Raw genomic sequence first — 21280 nt, 5'->3', positions numbered from 1 at the left:
GGCTGGATTTGATGAAATCGGCGTTTTTTTTAATTAATTTTTTGATTACTACAAGCCGATATTTTTAAAAATCGGATATTTTTAAATGAATCAAGAATAGGGAATGTCACAAACAAGTTATTTAATTTGTTATTCGATCATGTTTATGACATGAACGGTATACGGTAGCAGCAATCATTTGCGCATGGAATTGATCCCAGCGCGAAATTCAAACTCAATTACCCAGTTATACCCAGCTAGTTATGACTGATTTTGTCAAAAATTTACGGAACATTTTCGTGTTGACAATAGTTCTATTATTTCTAATATATATAGAAGGAATCAGCAACTTGAAGATTCTTCTCATTTCAAGCTTTATTGTGAAAATCAGACTTGCCGGGCAGCTTGCAATGTACAGGAAGCAAGTCTTATTTACATATTTCCGAGTAGGATCACGTGACTGCGAACCCTGAGCTTACGTCACGAGCATTCTCAAGGTCAAAGACGATTGATTTGGGTGCTTTTTGGGCGCCTTAAAAAGACCAAAATTCATTCATTTTTTAATTTTTCAGCTTTATTGGCCATCAAAAAATCGGAAAAATTATTTTTAATATCCTGATATCATAAGCTTTCCATTGATATATAACTTTATTTTCAATGAGGTTCACCTTTAAAAATTTTCCAAAATGCCTATTAAACAAATTATGCTATTAGACATGTGTGCGTAATCATACAGACATTTTTTTACAAATACAGAATAAGATAATTATAATAATGATAACACGAATATAGATTACCATACTGATAATAATTATAATGACAATATTATACAATATATGAATGATACAACTATCAATATTTACTAAATAATTTTCTTCATAATTATTTTTTACCTTACTTGAAAGAGTAAAGAATTTGTGCGAAGGAAAAGTATTTTAAAAAACATAACAAAACACGAATACTGGAATATATAACTTTTACGGACCTTTCTAGGTTTTATTTGTCAGTTTCAACTAAGAGAAGAAACTTCTACGAAAATATGTTGCACTAATGACGTATCAAATTCAGCATATATTGTACTTCTATTATTTTGATAATATTCAGATACCATTATGTGAAAAAAATGAGTTGCCTACAATAATAATCAATCGTGGTAATTTTACCTCAAAGAAGGTGCGAGTTTATACTTTTTGCATTTAATCATCGCTACAGTCAAAAAATATCAAATTATACACATAATACACTTACATTTAATATAGATCATAAATATGATTTTGTAACTTCAATTTTTCTTATTAAGACGCTGCTTCCAATCTGAAAAAGAATCGATCATAGTGTACAAAATCGGATCTATGAAAGCATTTATAGGTAAGATAAAAACTACAGTCCAAGTGTATATATTTAATGGGATCCGAACCCCAACTGGAGACAGAATTGACATCACAATGATGGGCAGCCAGCACATACAATTTATACTAACGATGATACACATTCGCAGTGCCATTTTTATGCTTTTTTGCATGTTTTGAGAACTAGCGGCTTTTCCAGATTTCCAGGCAGCAATAAAAATAGCAATGTATGCAAAACCGATTATCATGCATGTGATAAAATTAACCACGGTATAAAGGGTTAAAGAAAAATACCAAGACGGTTCTGAACCAGAGGAGACTTCTATATCAAATTCTAGCACAGATATCTGGTTTAAAGAAACGTTTTGTATTTCTTCACTAAAATTTGAAGAACGCATTATAAATGGTAACCCAATACACACATCGCTCAGACCATAAAACTTGCTGTCTGATGTACCAGCTAGCAATGATGAAACGAAAGCTAATGCAATGGTAATTACCCAAATCCAAAAGATCAGCAATAAACATCTTTTGCGTTTCATGTGATTGATACTAAATGGGTAAACGCACCGATGATATCGATCAAATGTTATTGCAGTGAGCAGAAGTAAAGATGTTTCACTAGATATTACAGCTAAGAAATTTTCAAATCTGCACAAAAAACTTGACCTCCATTCGTCCGAATAAAGGAAAAATGTTTCACCATAGTATTTGTCTACCCCAGCCAAAACAACCATGTACACACCCATAAGAAAGTCAGCTATGGCTAGATTGGAAATCAAAAGATTGGCAATGATTTGCGTTTCTTTTTTATGTTTTGATTTTAAACGCAAAACACACACGATGAAATTGCCTACAATAGTTGATATTCCAAATAGCCACAGAAATAGCCGTAGAGTGACATTTTTCATCAAGCGTCCGCACATGAACAGCACTGGTTGCGCTTCCACGGTGACACATTTATCGACGGTCTTATGACAACATAATCTGTGGTCATCGACGTATCTGCAAACAAAATATTTGTTATACAAAAACAATTTGATTTATTTGTTATTCAAAGATAATTTAATTAAAAATTCATAACAAAAAAGTAGATGAGATATTTCAATTTTTCTTTTGAAATCATTAGTCAAGTTACAAAAAGTAGTGCAAAATGGGCTCAAATGTGATTGCAAAGGTGGTTTCTAGAAAAGAGGTAAATGTATTTTGTTGTAAAAGGCCTTGCACCGATATACGGCACGATTTAGGATTAAAAATGTTTGCTCTATTTTGAAACAGAGCGAAAAACAGAGCAGAGAGGAGAATATTCGAGGGCTTAAATAATATTTATGCCAAAACTGGGTATATCCATTTTTAATACCACAAGTGGCAAACTGTTATGGCCAGTTTAATGTACTTTTTCCAGCTAAAAGCAGCTATGTTCATCGTGATATGTTTAAATCAGGTGCTGTATTGCAAAAACAAAGCGAAAAACAGAGCACCATTGCAGATTATGAAATCTGTGGCTATATTTCAAAAAACAGATCGAAAAATAGAGCAGAATTTAAAATCTATGGCTATATTTCAAAAGCAGAGCGAAAAACAGAGCAGAATGTGAAACATGTGGCTATATTTCAAAAACAGCGTAAACAGAGCGGAATTGCAGAATGTGAAATATTTGGCTATATTTCAAAAACAGAGCAGAATGTGAAATATGCTCTATATTTCAAAAACAGAGCGGAATGTGAAATATGAAATCTGTGGCTATATTTCAAAAAGGAAGCGAAAAACAGAACAGAATATGAAATCTGTGGTTATATTTCAAAAACAGAGCGGAATTTGAAATATGAAATCTGTGGCTGTATTTCAAAATCAGAGCGGAAAATGAAATCTGGTGCTATATTTCAAAAACAAAGCGAAAACAGAGCAGAAAGTGAAAAACAGTGAAAATCTTGAGTGGAATTGCAGAATGTGAAATATGTGGCTATATTTCAAAATCAGAGCGAACAACAGAGCAGAATGTGAAATATGAAGCCCCACCGTTAGAGGGCAGCATCCTCTGTTTACCGCTCTGTATACGAAATGTGTGGTTATATTTTTTTAAACAGAGCGAAAAACAGAGCGGAATGTGAAATATGAAATCTGTGGCTAAATTTCAAAATCAGAGCGAAAAACTGAGTGGAATATAAAATCTGGTGCTATATTTCGAAAATAGAGCGAAAAACAGAGCAGAATGTGAAATATGTAGCTCCACCGTTAGAGGGCATCATCCTGTCTATTTACCGCTCTGTATTTGAAATATGTGGTTATATTTCAAAAACAGAGCAAAAAAACAGAGCGGAATGTGAAAAATGAAATCTGTGGCTATATTTCAAAATCAGAGCAAACAACAGAGCAGAATGTGAAATATGAAGCCCCACCATTAGAGGGCAGCATCCTCTCTGTTTACCGCTCTGTATTTATGATATCTGTGGTTATATTTCAAAAACAGAGCGAAAAACAGAGCGGAATGTGAAAAAATGATATCTGTGGCTATATTTCAAAATCAGAGCAAACAACAGAGCAGAATGTGAAATATGAAGCCCCACCGTTAGAGGGCAGCATCCTCTCTGTTTACCGCTCTGTATTTGTATTATGTGGTTATATTTCAAAAACAGAGCGAAAAACAGAGCGGAGTGTGAAATATGAAATCTGTGGCTATGTTTTCAAAATCAGAGCGAAAAACAGAGTGGAATATGAAATCTGGTGGTATATTTCAAAAACAGCGAAAATCTGAGTGGAATTGCATAATGTGAAATATGGGGCTATATTTCAAAAATAGAGCGAAAACAGAGCAGAATGTGAAATATGTAGCTCCGTCGTGAGAAGGCAGCATCCTCTCTGTTTATCGCTTTGTATATGGAATGTGACATGTGAAATCTGTTGCTATATTTTTAAAAACAGAGCGAAAAACAGAGCAGAATGTGAATTATGAAATATGTGGCTATGTTTTCAAAATCAGAGCGAAAAAACAGAGTGGAATATGAAATATGGTGCTATATTTCAAAAACAGAGTGAAAAACAGAGCAGAAAATCAAATATGTCGCTCTATTTCAAAAACAGAGCGAAAGTGTGAGTGGAATTGCAGAATATGAATATGTGGCTATGTTTCAAAATAGAGCGAAAAACAGAGCGGAATGTGAAATATGTAGCTCCGCCGTTAGAGGACATCCTCTCTGTTTACCGCTCTGTATATGAAATATGTGGTTATATTTCAAAAACAGAGCGGAATGTGAAATATGAAATCTGGTGCTATCAAAAATAGAGCAGAATGTGAAACATGTAGCCCCACCGTTAGAGGGCAGCATCCTCTTTGTTTACCGCTCTGTATATGAAATCTGTGGTTATATTTCAAAAACAGAGCGAAAAACAGAGCGGAATGTGAAATATGAAATCTGTGGCTATGTTTTCAAAATCTGAGCAAAAACAGAGCAGAAAATCAAATATGTCGCTCTATTTCAAAAACATAGCGAAAGTCTGAGTGAAATTGCAGAATATGAAATATGTGGCTATATTTAAAAAATAGAGCGAAAAAAAGAGCAGAATGTGAAGATGTAGCTCCACCGTTAGAGGGCAGCATCCTCTCTGTTTACCGCTCTGTATATGAAATCTGTGGTTATATTTCAAAAACAGAGCGGAATGTGAAATATGAAATCTGTGGCTATGTTTTCAAAATCAGAGTGGAATATGAAATCTGGTGCTATATATTTCAAAAATAGAGCGAAAAACAGAGCAGAATGTGAAGATGTAGCTCCACCGTTAGAGGGCAGCATCCTCTCTGTTTACCGCTCTGTAAATGAAATATGTGGTTATATTTCAAAAACAGAGCGGAATGTGAAATAAGAAATCTGTGGCTATGTTTTCAAAATCAGAGTGGAATATGAAATCTGGTGCTATATTTAAAAAATAGAGCGAAAAACAGAGCAGAATGTGAAATATGTAGCTCCACCGTTACAGGGCAGCATCCTCTATGTTTACCGCTCTGTATATGAAATCTGAGGTTATATTTCAAAAACAGAGCGAAAAACAGAGCAGAATGTCAAATATGTCGCTCTATTAAAAAAAAACAGAGCGAAAGTCTGAGTGGAATTGCAGAATGTGAAATATGTCTCTATATTTCAAAAACAGAGCAGAATGTGAAATATGTAGCTCCACCGTTAGAGGGCAGCATCCTCTATGTTTACCGCTCTGTATACGAAATCTGTGGTAATATTTCAAAAACAGAGCGGAAAGTGAAAAATGAAATCTGTGGCTATATTTCAAAATCAGAGCGAAAAAACAGAGCAGAATGTGAAAAATGTAGCTCCACCGTTAGAGGGCAGCATCCTCTCTGTTTACCGCTCTGTATTTGAAATATGTGGTTATATTTCAAAAACAGAGTGGAATGTGAAATATGAAATCTGTGGCTACGTTTTCAAAATCAGAGCGAAAAACAGAGTGGAATATGAAATCTGGTGCTATATTTAAAAAACAGAGCGAAAAACAGAGCAGAAACTGAAATATGTAGCTCCATCGTTAGGGCAGCATCCTCTCTGTTTACCGCTCTGTTTAAAAACAGAGCAGATTTTTCTTATCCTAAATCGTGCCATAGATGCTTGCACCCCCGAAAGGCGCGTTATAAAATAAATAATAAAATAAATAGGAAGGTTTGAAAATTGTTCTATACCTATTATTTTAGTTTCTATTAATCAACACTTCAAATCAAACAAGTAATAATGGCACAATTAAACAAATCTGTCTTTCTCACAAAGAAGAAAAACGGTGGATGTAAGGGTGTATGTGTCCTACAAAGGTGGGAATAATAATAAAAGATAACTATATTAGTGTAAAACGCTAAAAAGTTAACACCAATTTATTTCAAATTAAAAGGTTGTAACCCAGAAAAGTGTTAACAACTTCAACATGTATCGATCGACTTTCAGCACGAATAATAGTAGCGTTCTGAGTAAAAACACCATATCTAAGAACGCAAAAAACAAAACGTGAATGAGTCATTCCGCAAATGAAGTTATAACTCTTTCGAATGAAATTGTTTTTCTTGCAATTTTGATTTCGATTAGGGGAGCGAGTTGGAGCGTAGTTCCGGTGATTAGTTGTTTGGTTATCAAAAACTTCTTTCACTCATTGGAATTTGTGGAGTTGCACAGATATTTGATGGATGTTACACTCTTAAAGTGCAGATAGGTCTGCGCGAGGTTTGGTTGCAACTGGCCTATATATGATGCGGTCTGATTATGATGATTCACCATGGCAGCGAAATTACAGGGCTTTGAATCCTCCAAGATCTAGCTGGAAAAAGGCGCTATATAAATCCAAAATTAATTTTATTTTTTCATTATTACCACTAAATAAGCTGCTAATTCGAATTCGTATACTTGTTGACTTACTGAGAGAAGCGAGATATTTCTAAACATGAGGTAAATGTTCCGAAGTTTATTCTAAGATATAGAAACATTATTGGATTATATCCCCAGTTACAGCAAAAGGTCACGAAAGGAAATACAGTGGTAAACTTACACCAAATTATTCGTTAAATCACAAACTTCATAATTATGTAGAAACTCCCATGATTCTATCATAAAGTGCACATTTGTACCGGATGTGGTAGTTTAGTTGCTACACAGAAGAAACAGGTGAAACTTGGTGCAAATTGTTTTTATGTAACCAGGGCCCTACTGAAAACCACTGCTTAATTTTATGGTTACACTGGCTGTTAAATTATAGTGAATAATAAATGTGCATAGATTGGTATGGTCTTACAGTGTTTTGAGGTTAATTAAACCATCAAATCCTCCATCATCTACAAGCACGAGACTGCCATTGTCTTTATCTTGCATAAGCAACCTGAAAATACACAAACAGGCAAGTCGAGGGTTGAGAGCAGAAAGCCTTAACTCACTATTTAGCCATTAGGAGATTTTTGGTACCAAAATAATCAGCAGCACACATAGATTCATAACACCATAAAGCTTTAAATCAAGCAAAGTTCATATTGCAGATATAGCATAATTCTACTTAATTCTACTTAGCCGCATCACAATGGAGCAAATTGCAGTTTAATCATAATAGAAAGCCTCAACTCCGAGTTAAAGCCACATTTAAACATTTTCATACCAAATATATTAGTATTTCTTTGCCATAAAATGATAGCTTTTAGTGTCAGATAAATCCCCTTTTAATTTTGAGCAGAACAACTAAGGCAAAGCAAAGAAAATCGGAATTTACTACCATCACCGATGTCGCCAATACGTAAGAAAGAAAGAAAGAAATTTTGGAGGACGAAAATCCGCCCCCTAGTCGAAAAAGGTCCAAATTTGGACAAAAAAGGTCCACCTTTTCAAAATCCACCTTTTCAAAAGGTCCACCTTTTCAAAATCAACCCCATCTCCCAAAAAATCGTGGTTACGGGTATGAAAGTGTTATCGGGTCTAGTGACTTGGGATCAATACCCAGGTAACGTGATCCGATTCGCGCTACCACGTCTAGTACCAGCAATCCACAGCTTAGCTATTATAAAACAAATTAGATATAATTTCAAGATACACGATTATTTTTCCCCTTACATTAAGTGTAGGTTAGAGAGTCCTTGGAAAGTATCCTTTGTTATAGAATGTAGACCTGTGCTCTGTAACAAACTAAATAAAAAACAGGGAAAATGTGTATTATGAATATGCATAATGGATAAAAAGGTATTGGAAAACCACCTCATTTATGTCTTAGTGATGTATTGCCGAGAGTGGTTCCTTTCCATGTGTTCTTTTATAATTACCTGAAATAAGTGTTTATATAATAATACGCAACATCTGTCTGTCTGTGTGTCGGGCTGTCTATCCATCTCTCTGTCTGTCCTCCTATTTTCTTGGGGATTAGGGGTCGCACGTTCCTCAAACTTAGTGGGTGGGTGCATCTTGACCCGAGGTAGAACAAGTTTGTATTGGTTAGTTGGTCAAGGTCACACGAGGTCATCCAGGGGTCATCGGAGGTCAAATTAGTAAAAACTGTCGTATGGGTTTGAAACTTGGTGGGTACATTCATCATCAGCCAGGAAATCGCGACACAAGAGAAGCGCCAAATACGGGTGACGGCCTCGTTTTATTGTACTAGTTTAACGATACCCCAATGTCTTTGCTATATGATAACAATAAACATAATTATAACAAGTAAGAATACCGTAAAGATTTACCCAAATGGTGCACTTGGGCTCCTTTGCCTTGGGTAAATTTCATGTACCAATAGCGAGGTTCCGTGCCCTTATTTACTGGTGGGAATTTTTGCCTACAATTCTACTTTTTTCAAGTGAGCCCATAGCGCCATTAGGCGAATCTTTACGGTATATACTTTGCTTACATCATTCCTAAGTATGGCAAATTACCGAGAGTCCCTTTTGATAATTCCTTAAAGTTGTTGAATGACAGATCACTGAAATAAAAATGTACTAAATATTAAACAAATAATTGTCCAAATACAGCAGTGTGTTAACTTATAATAAATTCTCTTTATTATTTAGAGTTAATGTATAATCCATTGCTTATAATAATAATAATAATAATAATAATAATAATAATAATAATAATAATAATAATAATAATAATAATAATAATAATGATAATAATAATAATAATAATAATAATAATAATAATAATAATAATAATAATAATAATAATAATAATGATAATAATAATAATAATGATAATAATATTAATAATAATAATAATAATAATAATAATAATAATAATAATAATAATAATAATAATAATAATAATAATAAATAAATAAACACACAATTATTAAGCGCACTTCACGGAGCGTCACAGTGTGCTTTACAAAATAATTATGGATTATATAGGTAACTAATATTTATCGTGGGGAGTGTTTTTATGACATTAGTCTATTGCGTTTTTTTGTTTTGTTTTGTTTTGGTTTGTTTTTTGTTTTTGTTTTTGTTTTTGTTTTTTACTTTAAATTTAAAACATTATTTGGTATCAAAATAAAGCCCATAAAATATAGAAAGAACAGACGTACAGAAAACCAAGCTGTTTCAAACCATTAAATGAATCCCTGGGTATTTCTATCAATTGGTTGTTTCTCAAAGACCTGAAATGACATGAATGAGTTATAAAATTAAAAAAAGACATTAATTGTTATGATAACAAATATCAATATTACTTGACAGCTCCTGTAAATGATATTCAGAAACCCTGAAATAAATGACGGTCGAGAGATATAATTTCACTGAAACCATTTTATTTCACTATCTCATGGTTAATCTCGGATAATAATATTCTAACCGTACAAAATCATACAGCACGATGCACGCCACTCTTCGCCAGACATAAATTCGCCCAGTCCCATTTCTCAAATATGAAATTTAAAAAAGTGAATTTCATATATTCCTTTATGCATAGAATGCTTCAGTTTTTACACAAAAAATATTTCAGCGAAAACCCGCCCACTCGGCTATTTTATAAAGATAACCAGACTTCCCTAGAACATGCAATAATTAGCATTCAAACCAAGTTGTTTGTACGCATTTTAAAACACTTTTGCCCGACGGCGAAGGCCGCTGTGAACACGAAGTGACTACAAGTCCATGTATCCGCTATGATCCGATTGCACAATCTTCCAACTTCATAATATGCATGAAGCCGTTGGCTGGGCAACAGTCACGCGTGTGGCTTGCTATCGCCGGTCTGGTGGTTGGAACAGGCGGGTAGAGAAAACAACATTTTCTCTTCATATTCTTTCGTCCGTCGTCTTTCCTTCCCCTTAGACAAAAAAAAACCAGAAAGGGGCTACTAGTACCGGTCTAGTGGTTGTTACCCATTGGACCGGTTGATCAAAACCGGAGTGGAGAAAATAACATTTATCGTTATCTTCCTTTTACTTCCTTCCTTCTCTACACTTCCTTCCTACCCCTTAGGCAAAAAACAAAAAATAATATGTGTAATTTGAAAAGACGGTCTGTCATGCTTTATACTGGTATTGCGTAAGTAGTGAATGCTGATATATGATCCAAGAATAAAATACAGTTAAAATGTGAACAAATCTACATGGTCAAATGACAACTTACAACCACTGTAGATCATCAAGTCCATAAAAAGCGTCATTAGAAATATTGGATACATCATTATCGCTCACAGACCTGTTGTTAAGTAATACAAATATATATTACAGATATATATATAACAAGTATTATTTTTCAGGTGACTTTGGAATTAGAAGTTCATTGGGTATACCGATCATCAGACGGATGATGATCGGTATACCCAATGATCGTAGGTGAGGGTATGCTATGAAACTAGTAGTAACGGTTGCCTTTTCCAGAGGTCTATACTTTGAATTTGTTTATTATATATAATATAGATATACAATAAGTATTATATTATTTATTTATTTATTTATTTATTCATTTATTTATTTTTTTATATTATAATAGTTGTTTGTGTTAATTCTTTTCAAATGTTGACTTTATATATAAATATATAAATATGAACGTGAGTATGTGTATAAACATATGTTACGTAAATAGTATAATGATGGTTTAATAAAAAATAATAATAAAATGGCACTTAGACAAAATTACATACAACACTCGTAGTCGGTTAAAGCGCTTGAAATGTCCAACATCAATTGTCGGTAATTGTCCATATGAAACTTTCCTAAAAAGAGTCAATAATATATAGTAGAAACAAAACATTTAATATTTGTTTGCAAAATGCCAGTAAAATTGTACCCTTATACTCATCAATTGTACCCTTGTACTCATCAACTTAATACGATAGCTTATCTTACTTTCGGTATACCTTTATCCATCTTACTTTTGAAATGTTATCTTGCAACCAAAATAACTATATAAATTACTTAATATTCATCAAAAATTAATTTGTCTGGTTCCAAGGGACTTCATTATTTTTACTCCAGCAGCTTGCTACATATTAGTTTGCATGTATAGTATGGATTTCTTCTGGTATGTAAGTATTTTTGACTTATCAGATTTTTTATATTGTATTGTTTAATATTTATTTGTTTATTTATAACCTTCAAAAGATACCCATCCCTTTTCATAGTGTAATTATTAAGGTACATAGTAAGATGTGCTCATTATTTAAATTGCTCTTCATTATTAGAATGTTCATAATGACATCTTACAGTGTATGTGATTTGTAAGCCATGTGTGTCAAAGCCGAATTCCAGTTTCCAGTACATATTGTGATGAAATTGTTTGCCTCATAAGCGCAGTTACACACGTCTGGACATCGCCTCGTCTCTATAACATAATATGATACAATTAAGAACGTTACAAAATATGGAATTGTCAGGATTCACTGCGTGCTACAAAAGATCTTGAATATTTCAAACTTCCTACCACATTCAGATTCATCATCAGCATAGTTACATTCATCATGACCATCGCATAATGCTTCCATGGTAACACAAGATGGTGGATCCACTACTGACAGCCTTTTACACAAATGCATCCCTGGACACACGACATAAGCTAAAAACGAAAGATACATAACACTAAATAAGTGTCTTGCTTATTTCAACGCCCAACTTTGCGTCCATATCAAACCACCGCCAGTTGTGTTGTTCAAAATAGGAATTATGTTGATGGCATGGAAATTAAAGTGCGGTAGCTATTTTATTGCACAGACTGTAACAAGATAAAAACAATTGAAGACCTGAGCGCAAGAAGACCGTAAGTCCTTTTGGCTCCTCAACATGTATACACTCAAGTTGCGTATATTTTCGTATAGTTTGGTAATGTTTTATACATGTTCAGGGGCCAAAACAAATCTTTCACAAACGTTCATGATGTTTTCACCCTGGAACATGTAATAAACATTATAAATCCCTAAGAAAATATACGTAACTTTAGTGTATACATGTTGAGGGGCCAAGTGGACTTACGGTCTTCTTGCGTTATTTCACAGCTTTTACATACAATAGAATCAGTAATATCGTGACTAACAAAAAAAGTGTCTTTCTAGTTCATGTCAAAACGCTTTGAATCGTCTAGAAAACGAGTTGTGACACTTTTGGTATGTTCGTCCATATCTAGTTTTCATGATTACGCACTTGCATTTTTTGCTTTGCAAAACAGGTAATAGGGGCCATGGCGTAACTGTTCATGTAAACGGCATTAGTAAAAGTAGGGATGACCAATGAACCATCAACTTGATTAGAACACTCCCATAGACATGCAGGGAGCTCAACTGTGCACTACTTGCACAGACATTTCTAAATTGATCTCATTCTTTTTTTTTTCAATATTTTTCTGTAAAAATTAGGGAAGTAAATGCCAATTATATTTTGTAACTATCTTGCAAATTACAGCAACATAACTTATTTCATTTTCCTGTAAGTGCGAATCAAAATTGGTCCATCACCACAGTGCGCTTAATTGCCAGTGGCTGAGTTCAGCACTGCTCAAGAATGGCACAAAATATTCATGTCAATAATTTCAGGTGAAAAACGTGGCCTACTGAGCTGAAATTTGGCAGAGTTGCTAGTAATACCTCTATCATACTCTCTGTACAAAGGTTAAAATATTGAACAAGTAGATCTCGAGTTAAAAATTAAATCACCAGCTTCCCTTTGGAATTTCCATATTCCTTTCGAATCATGCTAAGAAGACACCTTTCTGAACATAAATGTGAAGTTTCGTGCTCATTTGATGTATTTTTCACCTGATTTCAACCCTAAACATTTTCTTATATTTATACCATCTGCACTGACTTGCTGCTATACACGCACAGGAGCTGTACTTTTAAAATACGCGCCTAATCAATAATGAGTCTTTCACTCCATTGTTAAAGTATTGTGCTCCCTGTAGCATATGGAGTGACCAGTCCCTGGAGTGTGATGGTTTTGTAGCACATGACAGTATTCATTCAAGCCTATCATGGTCAGTTATTAGCCACTTGCTGAATGGCTGGGCATTATCAGCTATCAAAGAGATACCTTATGCTGCTGCCAATCACAATAGAGGTTAAACATTTTGTTAAAACCCCAGAAGTGATATCAGGACAAAGCTGTGCATGTTGGTACTTGATTGTTTGGATTCATATGTTGAAAATCCCTTGTAGTACATTAGTATTTTTCTTATGTGTAGTGTATATTGTTGTGGAAAAAAAGTTCACCTGGACTTTTGATTTTGTGCCACTTTGGCCATTATGGATGATTTTTGGCAAATGTTTTCTAAAAGCACGATTTCAGTGCCTCGGTTTGAAGAAATACTTAATGCTATTGACTAGTAAAGTGGTATTTCATAAGAAACCTTTTTGTTAGTTTCACAATATGCTTGTTTCATGTTTGCATATATATTAAAATAAAGAAATATAAAAGGTAAATATATGCTTATACCAATTTTGCTCACATTGCTATATTTAGACTTTGTCAATTTATTTCGTTCCAATGACCGGTCAGAATGGGAAACTTTGAAAATTCATAATTCGAAAAGTTTTTGACCGATTTTGACCATTTAACCACCAAAATACTTCTGTTGATGAGTTCTTTCCAGAAAACAATCTTTTGTAGCAATCGGGGCAACATGAAATTATGATGGTCATCCCTAGTAAAAGTTTGGCTAAAAGAAAAGTTTTCGACACTATGCCCGATTGAAATCCCCTAGGGCACTTTTGCCATGATCGCACAAGTTTATAGCAGGTAGACTGTCACAGATCTCAAAACAAAACCACTTTTAATTTTTGTTTTAATTTTATATAGGGCCAAATGATATGTCATTTATTTCAAATTTATTCATTAAAATACCTCTTGAAATTGTGCCATTGTTTAACGCTATGCCCATCTTAAGAACACCGACAAGATAGCCCATGATTCATATCAGTTAAGTAAATTCTGCTATACAACGACTGTTACGAGTTGTACTTGACTCAAGGCCAAAATCACCTTTTACCCGAACTCACACGAATGCACAACACAAATACACTGTTTATTTAAGCTAACAAAATCTAAGTCTTTAATTGAAAACAGAGTATGATTGGTACATATAATAACAATATCGCATATACAATAAAATCACACAATGACAGTTTTACTCTATGACTACTTAACCAGCTGTCTTCTTGTTGGTGATCCTAGAGTTCTTGCAATGTTCTGGACGACTGATGTAATATATCCGTATTCGCTTGTCCTGCGAAGTCCAGTGTACACTTGCGCTTATAAATCCTTGCGTATAAAATCCTCATACGAAAATGATGATGCTTTCTCCAATCTCCTTTGCGCTGTTATCTCCACAAATATATCTCCTTGCGCTGCTTTCTCCTCAAATATATCTCCTTGCGCTGCTTTCTCCAAAAATGGTGTTTCTTTCACCAATCACTCTTTTTCCAGGGAACCGGTTTCTTTAACACAGCTCCACTGTTTCTTGACAGATGCGTGGCCTTCACAAACCCAGCAAACTCCAGCAATTTGACAGAAGAACTTTTAATCCTTTGATGAGGAAGAGCACTTTTGTGTGCTCGCGTCTTCTTCGTTGCTGTATTAAAATTAGCTCAATTATTGGCTATATAAACTGGTTAAAATGTACTTTTTTTGAAGCACGAAGACCATCACACACATGTGGAGTTTTCAATCTCCCATGGCATTCTGTAAGTCCCAACAAAAGCCTCCAGCTTTTTATATCAGTACTCATGCAAAAAACCCATCATCTATTAATAAACCATTACTTCAATCACATTTTCACAACATTGCTGCAATCTTGGGATTTACCAAGATTAATTATACACATTCACATTACATCACTTCCTGGGGGTTTTTCCTGATGGTGCAATAATGAACTGGGGCTTTCCAAGTTCCAAACATAGATCTGACTTTGTTTACAATAATTTGGGGGAATTCCAAAATACAATCTCATGAAATACTTTCAGCTTGTAAACAAAGTTAAATAATTAAATTAAATCAAATTACTCAGGGCACATCACAACGACATACAAGTGGCTCAAGCTATGTTAGGACTTGATCATTTTTTCGCTTGTAGACCACCTATTTTGTAAAACAAAGCTTATGGTGCAGCTTACGAAATTACCTTGCAAAATCGACAAAATAAAAATAAATAGATTCAATTCGCGACACATTTATCTAATACTATTTACTAAATTGTATATTTTTGTTACAAGCTGTATAATGAGTGATGGTTGGTATTGGTAACCATCTCTTGAATGACGTCCTTGACGTCTCTTCAGCTCAAAAGGGCAACATCAATAATACTTAATAGGCAGCATATATGTCTGAGCTAACATGGTAATCTGTAATTTTAGGTAGCAGGATATATTTTTATTCTAACACAGTAGAGCCCCAATTATTAATATTTGACCTATTTGCTCATAAATCGAGAGGGATAGGTGAAAGATACCTCACGCTATACATATTTAGGATCTATATAACCAGAGGCATATTTTTGGCATGGATGGTGGTAAAAATGTCAACTTTGACATGAGAATTATGGAATTGCCCATTAGTGACAATTTTACACCCATCGGAATCTTATTTTGTACCACTCAAAGTGTAATAATTAAATAATATACTTTAACTGGTACATGCATTGCAACTAGGTCTTATATCTTAACGTTTTCCACATATTTCCGCAATGGCCACATTCAAGAGTATCGTTTTAAAGATTTTTTAAAACACTATACCACAATGTCGTTCGTCCTCTTCGGTGAATGTACACTGTATAATGCCATCACACAGTCCTGTTCCATTAATGCAGAATTGTCCTCTCCCACCGCAACTATGTTCTTCATCCATACACACATCTGTCAAAATAAATAAATAAATAATATTTATATACTAATCAATTTAAAAAATTCAGAAGAAAATTTACAGAAAGTAACTTTTAAACATATTATGATGTAAGATAATTTATGCTAAAATCATTTAAATCAGTGAATCAATAGACTCTATTTCCATAATTTCTGTTGAATACCGTTTGTTAAACAAAATATATCAGCCTTCAAAACTACAATCAAATTATATTTTCAGCAAGTATACGGGCAAAACAGGCATTATGCTTTTATATGCCAGGTTTTAATTTCAGTAAAAAGAGCATTTAAGAACTTACATTTAAAATCATGTGCTTGGAATTGCAGACCAAAACCGCCATAATTTCCACCACGGTCTGTTTGAAAGAAAATCCACATTTTCGTTATTGATGACGTCACTGACAACAACATCCTTTCTCCAGTAAGACGAGCAAGTCGAGAATCTGTATTTATCGGTGAATGGTTTTCTCCTATTTCTAAATAATCCACATCTTGTTCTAGTTCAAATTCTCTGATAAAAATTGTGATGTAACTATTTAATCCACTGTATAGATAAGTACATCGGGTATCATTATAATAGTTAGGGCGAGGTTCCCATCTGATTCCAAGGGATTTTAAGTCTTGTAGTATATTCGAAGTAAGATGTCTTGGACTTAAGTCGCCACATTGCTTCACTGCCAATTAAAGTAAAAAGATTCAATGTAAATTAAAATATACGCTGGATAGCACTAATGACAGTGGCAATTTAACCCTAGAACTACTGAGCCATATTTTGTAACGCGAACTACGAAGAGGCGGGCATTACGAACCCCTTAATTTTCAATTATAAACGTCATATACCATTATATTTGGTACTAATGTATAGCTATAGGTCTTTTCCATCCAGTGATACCCAAAATAAGTACAACCATTCCCATCATAATGTCGCTATGACGTCATGATGTGAGGGCGCCCATGCAATTTTGGAAAATTCTGGCTATGTACAAAAGAATAGGCAAAATTGATTTTCGGCCAAAAAATTCTTCAACAATTTTTAACCTAATTAACAAGTGCAAATTCAGTAGCTCTTGAAATAATATCACAAGAGCGAAATAAAAATCAATGTGACCCCACCAATCCCCCTATGGTCATCTTTGATGGCCGGTCCTACTCCCGGGTAGGGGGCTAGGGTGAAAATGTTATCACCAAAACGAGCGCAAAGCATGTATCTACGATTACCTTAGGTCGTTTGGGCCTAAACGTGTGCGTCTTTTTATGACAGATACAACATCTTAGGGAGGGTGTTGGTACAACACCCGTTTTTTCGTCATGCTAGGGTTAATACGCTAGCAATATAGGGAAAATACTTCAACCTAAATAGAAGTAGAAGTATATTGGTAGAGTTTAAACCTATACACACAACTAAAATTGTTCACTTACGTGAGCTTTCGACACGACGACTCTGTGTCTTTTTCAAACTGATGGTGATTGAGTTATTGATCTGGGATGTCAGTTTGCTTTGGATTTTAAGTTGTATATTTTATTTGAGGTAACATCACTTGGACTCAAGTTGTCATATTTCTCCTCTTCCATTGGAATACAAACAAATGTAAATTAATTATACGCTGGATAGCACTGCATTGACACAGGCAATTAAACTTCTTTCCAGTCTTTCCACGTATGTGATCACCACCATGCCTCTCGATGGAGTTTCTTCTACTTTCTTTGATTACACAGCGAATTTGCACATTCTTACACAGCGAATTTGCAAATTCGCTGTGTTCTGTCTTTTGCCAATTCTTTCTTTGTTTCTTCTGGCAACTCGTGACATTTTGCGTGACTTGCCACGTTTCGCCCTAGCTCCGTTATGCGTTGACCAATTTTATATCATACTTGGTCATAAACACCACTGACCATGTCCCCACATGTGACATGACATTGAACTCCATTTGACCTTTGACCTGCTCACAATGGCAAAAATGGCTATAAAATGTATCTTCTTCTACAAATAACATGTGATGGTGACATGGTTAGGTCATGTGACTTGACTTTGGTCGGTGTCTATAGGGTGTTCACAGATAAGGGGTCAGAGGTCATTAAGGGGGTCATTTTTGGTCTGAAAGCTAAAAATATTCAAAAAATCACTGTTTTTACAAATTACATAGCAGAGTGTTGTCATTAGAACACATGCATTGCTACCAACCAGGGTCTTTGGGGTGTCTACAGTTTTGGGGTCAAAGGTCATTAAGGGGTCGCTTCCGGTCAAAAACCAAAAATCATCAACTATGTTCATTTTTTTTTATCTCAAAACGTAACCAGACCAGAGTGACATAAACTTCATATATGTATTAGTGTTACCCGATATATGCACCGTATTTTTATTTGTTTGGTCAAAGGTCATTTAGACGTCATTTCCGGTTTTAAGCTAAATAACTTCAAGAATTTTTATCTCCATAACTAAGCATAGTAGATTTTTTTTATTTAAACTGTAACAATACATTTTCTCGGTGTATATAAGGTTTTTTTATATTGGGTCAAAGGTCATTAGGGAGGTCAAAACGTCAAATTTGCAAAAAAAGTTTAAAATTGGCCCAATCGAGCTCAAATTCAACAGGAACGATTCTTACGACATTCTAAACATGTTAAAATTATCTATGACCCCAAAGGTCAATGTTTACTTTGGGGTCAAAAGGTCAAAATATGGCTGGCAGATAGCTATTCGCTGTGTACCCAGATTCTATTGACTCTAGTTTATTTTGCTTTTGAGGTTTGTTCTTCATTTGTTGTTTTACTAACGCCATAAGAGTAGCCAGATTTGTTAAAGCATTTCTGATCTTGTTCTCCCTCTTTGTCTATTCCTTCAGTCACTATGTTGTACATGAGTGTTCTAACGAAACCAAGTTTTTGATGAAGAGGGTATTAGGATTGAATGTTTAGGTACTGGTCTGTATGTGTCTTCTTACAATTAATTAACAACTTTTACGGGTTCATCTTATTTGTGCATAATTAAGGTGTCTACGAATGAGATTTTCCATTGGTCTTCCTCTTCCTAATGCTGCAGGTTGGATCGATAGTGTTCAAAAGCACAGTAAATGTTTGTATGCTGTGAAGGATTTGAATGACTACCAACTCGATATATTCCTAAAAATGTTAGTTTAAAATCAATCGGCACTGTCATGATATCAATTATCTCCAGCCATTTCTATCTCCAGTCATCCCAATACTTTTAAACAAATCACTGCGTGGTTTTAAACAATTGGTCGTGAGGGTAATGGCTTTAAGGGCTCGAAAAAAAACCGTATAAAAGACGTATCAACTTGTTCTCTGAAATCATGTTTTCTCGGCAATTAAATATCCCAATGAGAGTAATGTTGGTGCGTTGGATGTATCTGAACATAATTTTTGTATGTTTAATATGCAAATTATCAGAATCCGTTTAAAAATCATCATTCGTTTTCATCCTTTTTACGCATCATCTTTCTTTCTTTCTTTTTTTTTCTTTCTTTCTTTCTTTCTTTCTTTCTTTCTTTCTTTCTTTCTTTCTTTCTTTCTTTCTTTCTTTCTTTCTTTCTTTCTTTCTTTCTTTCTTTCTTTCTTTCTTTCTTTCTTTCTTTCTTTCTTTTTCTTTCCTTCTTTCTTTCTTTCTTTCTTTTTTAAGTCTTTCACATGAATGTTTATTTCCAAATTCGATTCACAAATAGTGGTTGCTGTTTTTGTTATGCTTGTTGTAGTTATTGTTGAATATTATTATGCAATCAAGGTAATAGCAGCATCGATTTATTTCATCAAGGATAATTTAAAATCAACACATTTTTTCAGACGGCAGCTGAAGCGTCAATAGATTTTAAAATTTTGAAAACCCCTTAGGAAAATTGCCGAAAAACGGCTTGTCCTCCCTCCCCCATCGTTAGGCCCGTTGCCACCCCTCACGACCCCCTATCCACCTTCCCTTAGATAACACACGAGCTACGCCACGTTTCATGTCTTATTTTTCGCTTTCATCAACAATTATCAAAAATATAAGAAGCTCTCTTCGATTATCAAAATATTAACAATGTTAACATAAAAGAAATCAAATATTTACTGTTGACCAAAGACTGCAAAAATGTTTTAAAAAAAATACTTAAAAGTATTTTTTTAAATCTTTTTTTTTTTTCGTGTAAGAGGTGCAAGGGTGGCCAAACTAAGGATTTACACTTTTTATTCTTGTACATTATTTACCGCAGGCTGATGCACTATCAAACGCGAATGTGCCATGTTTATTACGTCCTTCTCCATTGCAAAGAAAGTATGGGTCACATACTTGTTGATGGTATAAGCAACTATACGTATGTGTGTGCCTCTCTATCCTACATAAAATCGGATAAGACGGACACAGTATGACTTCGTCGGGTTCTATAAAGAAATGAAAAATCCATTATTGTTTGTTATTATTATTGCTCAATTTGATCAGAGTTGAAGGTAAACGAGGATTTTAGGCCGCTCAATTGGATTTATGTTGTTTGTCATATAAAAACAAATAATAATGTATGCACAAAATAAATCAAACAATTGTTAAAAAAGCTCAACATTGAATAAAATACAGGGTGGGTAAAAAAAATGCAATAGAGCAAAGAATCGCTATTTATGTAAGAACCAAGTCGACCTTTCCCAATATTGAAAAACTCTATAAATGCCATACCCAATGGCCACAATCTGTGAAAATATGAAGTGAATCGCGACTACCGTTTAATTTTCATAAGACATTTTGCTGCGATACCCAATTTTGTTATTTATTTTGAATGAGAGCACACAGTGCACGGTAAAGGCACCAGATCTGAAACTGACTTTAACTTAAATAAGGTTGATTTTTGCGTTATTTTTATATCTTTTTTTCTGTTCAAACAAACTTTTTAACATTATTTTAAGTCCTTCATACATGTGCGCATTTCATTTTGACATTTGAAAAACCCGCCTACAATTTTGTATGTTTTGATAGAGAATACACATCTTTAAAGTAATGGTAAATTGAAAATAACAAGAAATAATGTTTCTTCTCCCTACACAAGACCAAGAGCAATAACACTTTGGGTGCTCCATTTTATTTCAATGCCAATGAGGTTAAGAAAATGGCAGTTGCTCCAAATTTACCTTACACAGATTGGGCTGACATTCAAATTTTAGATGTCT

The sequence above is a fragment of the Amphiura filiformis genome, chromosome 10, assembly GCF_039555335.1.
Source record: "Amphiura filiformis chromosome 10, Afil_fr2py, whole genome shotgun sequence".
In the NCBI taxonomy this organism is placed as follows: Eukaryota; Metazoa; Echinodermata; class Ophiuroidea; order Amphilepidida; family Amphiuridae; genus Amphiura; species Amphiura filiformis.
This window is presented reverse-complemented; position numbering follows the sequence as displayed.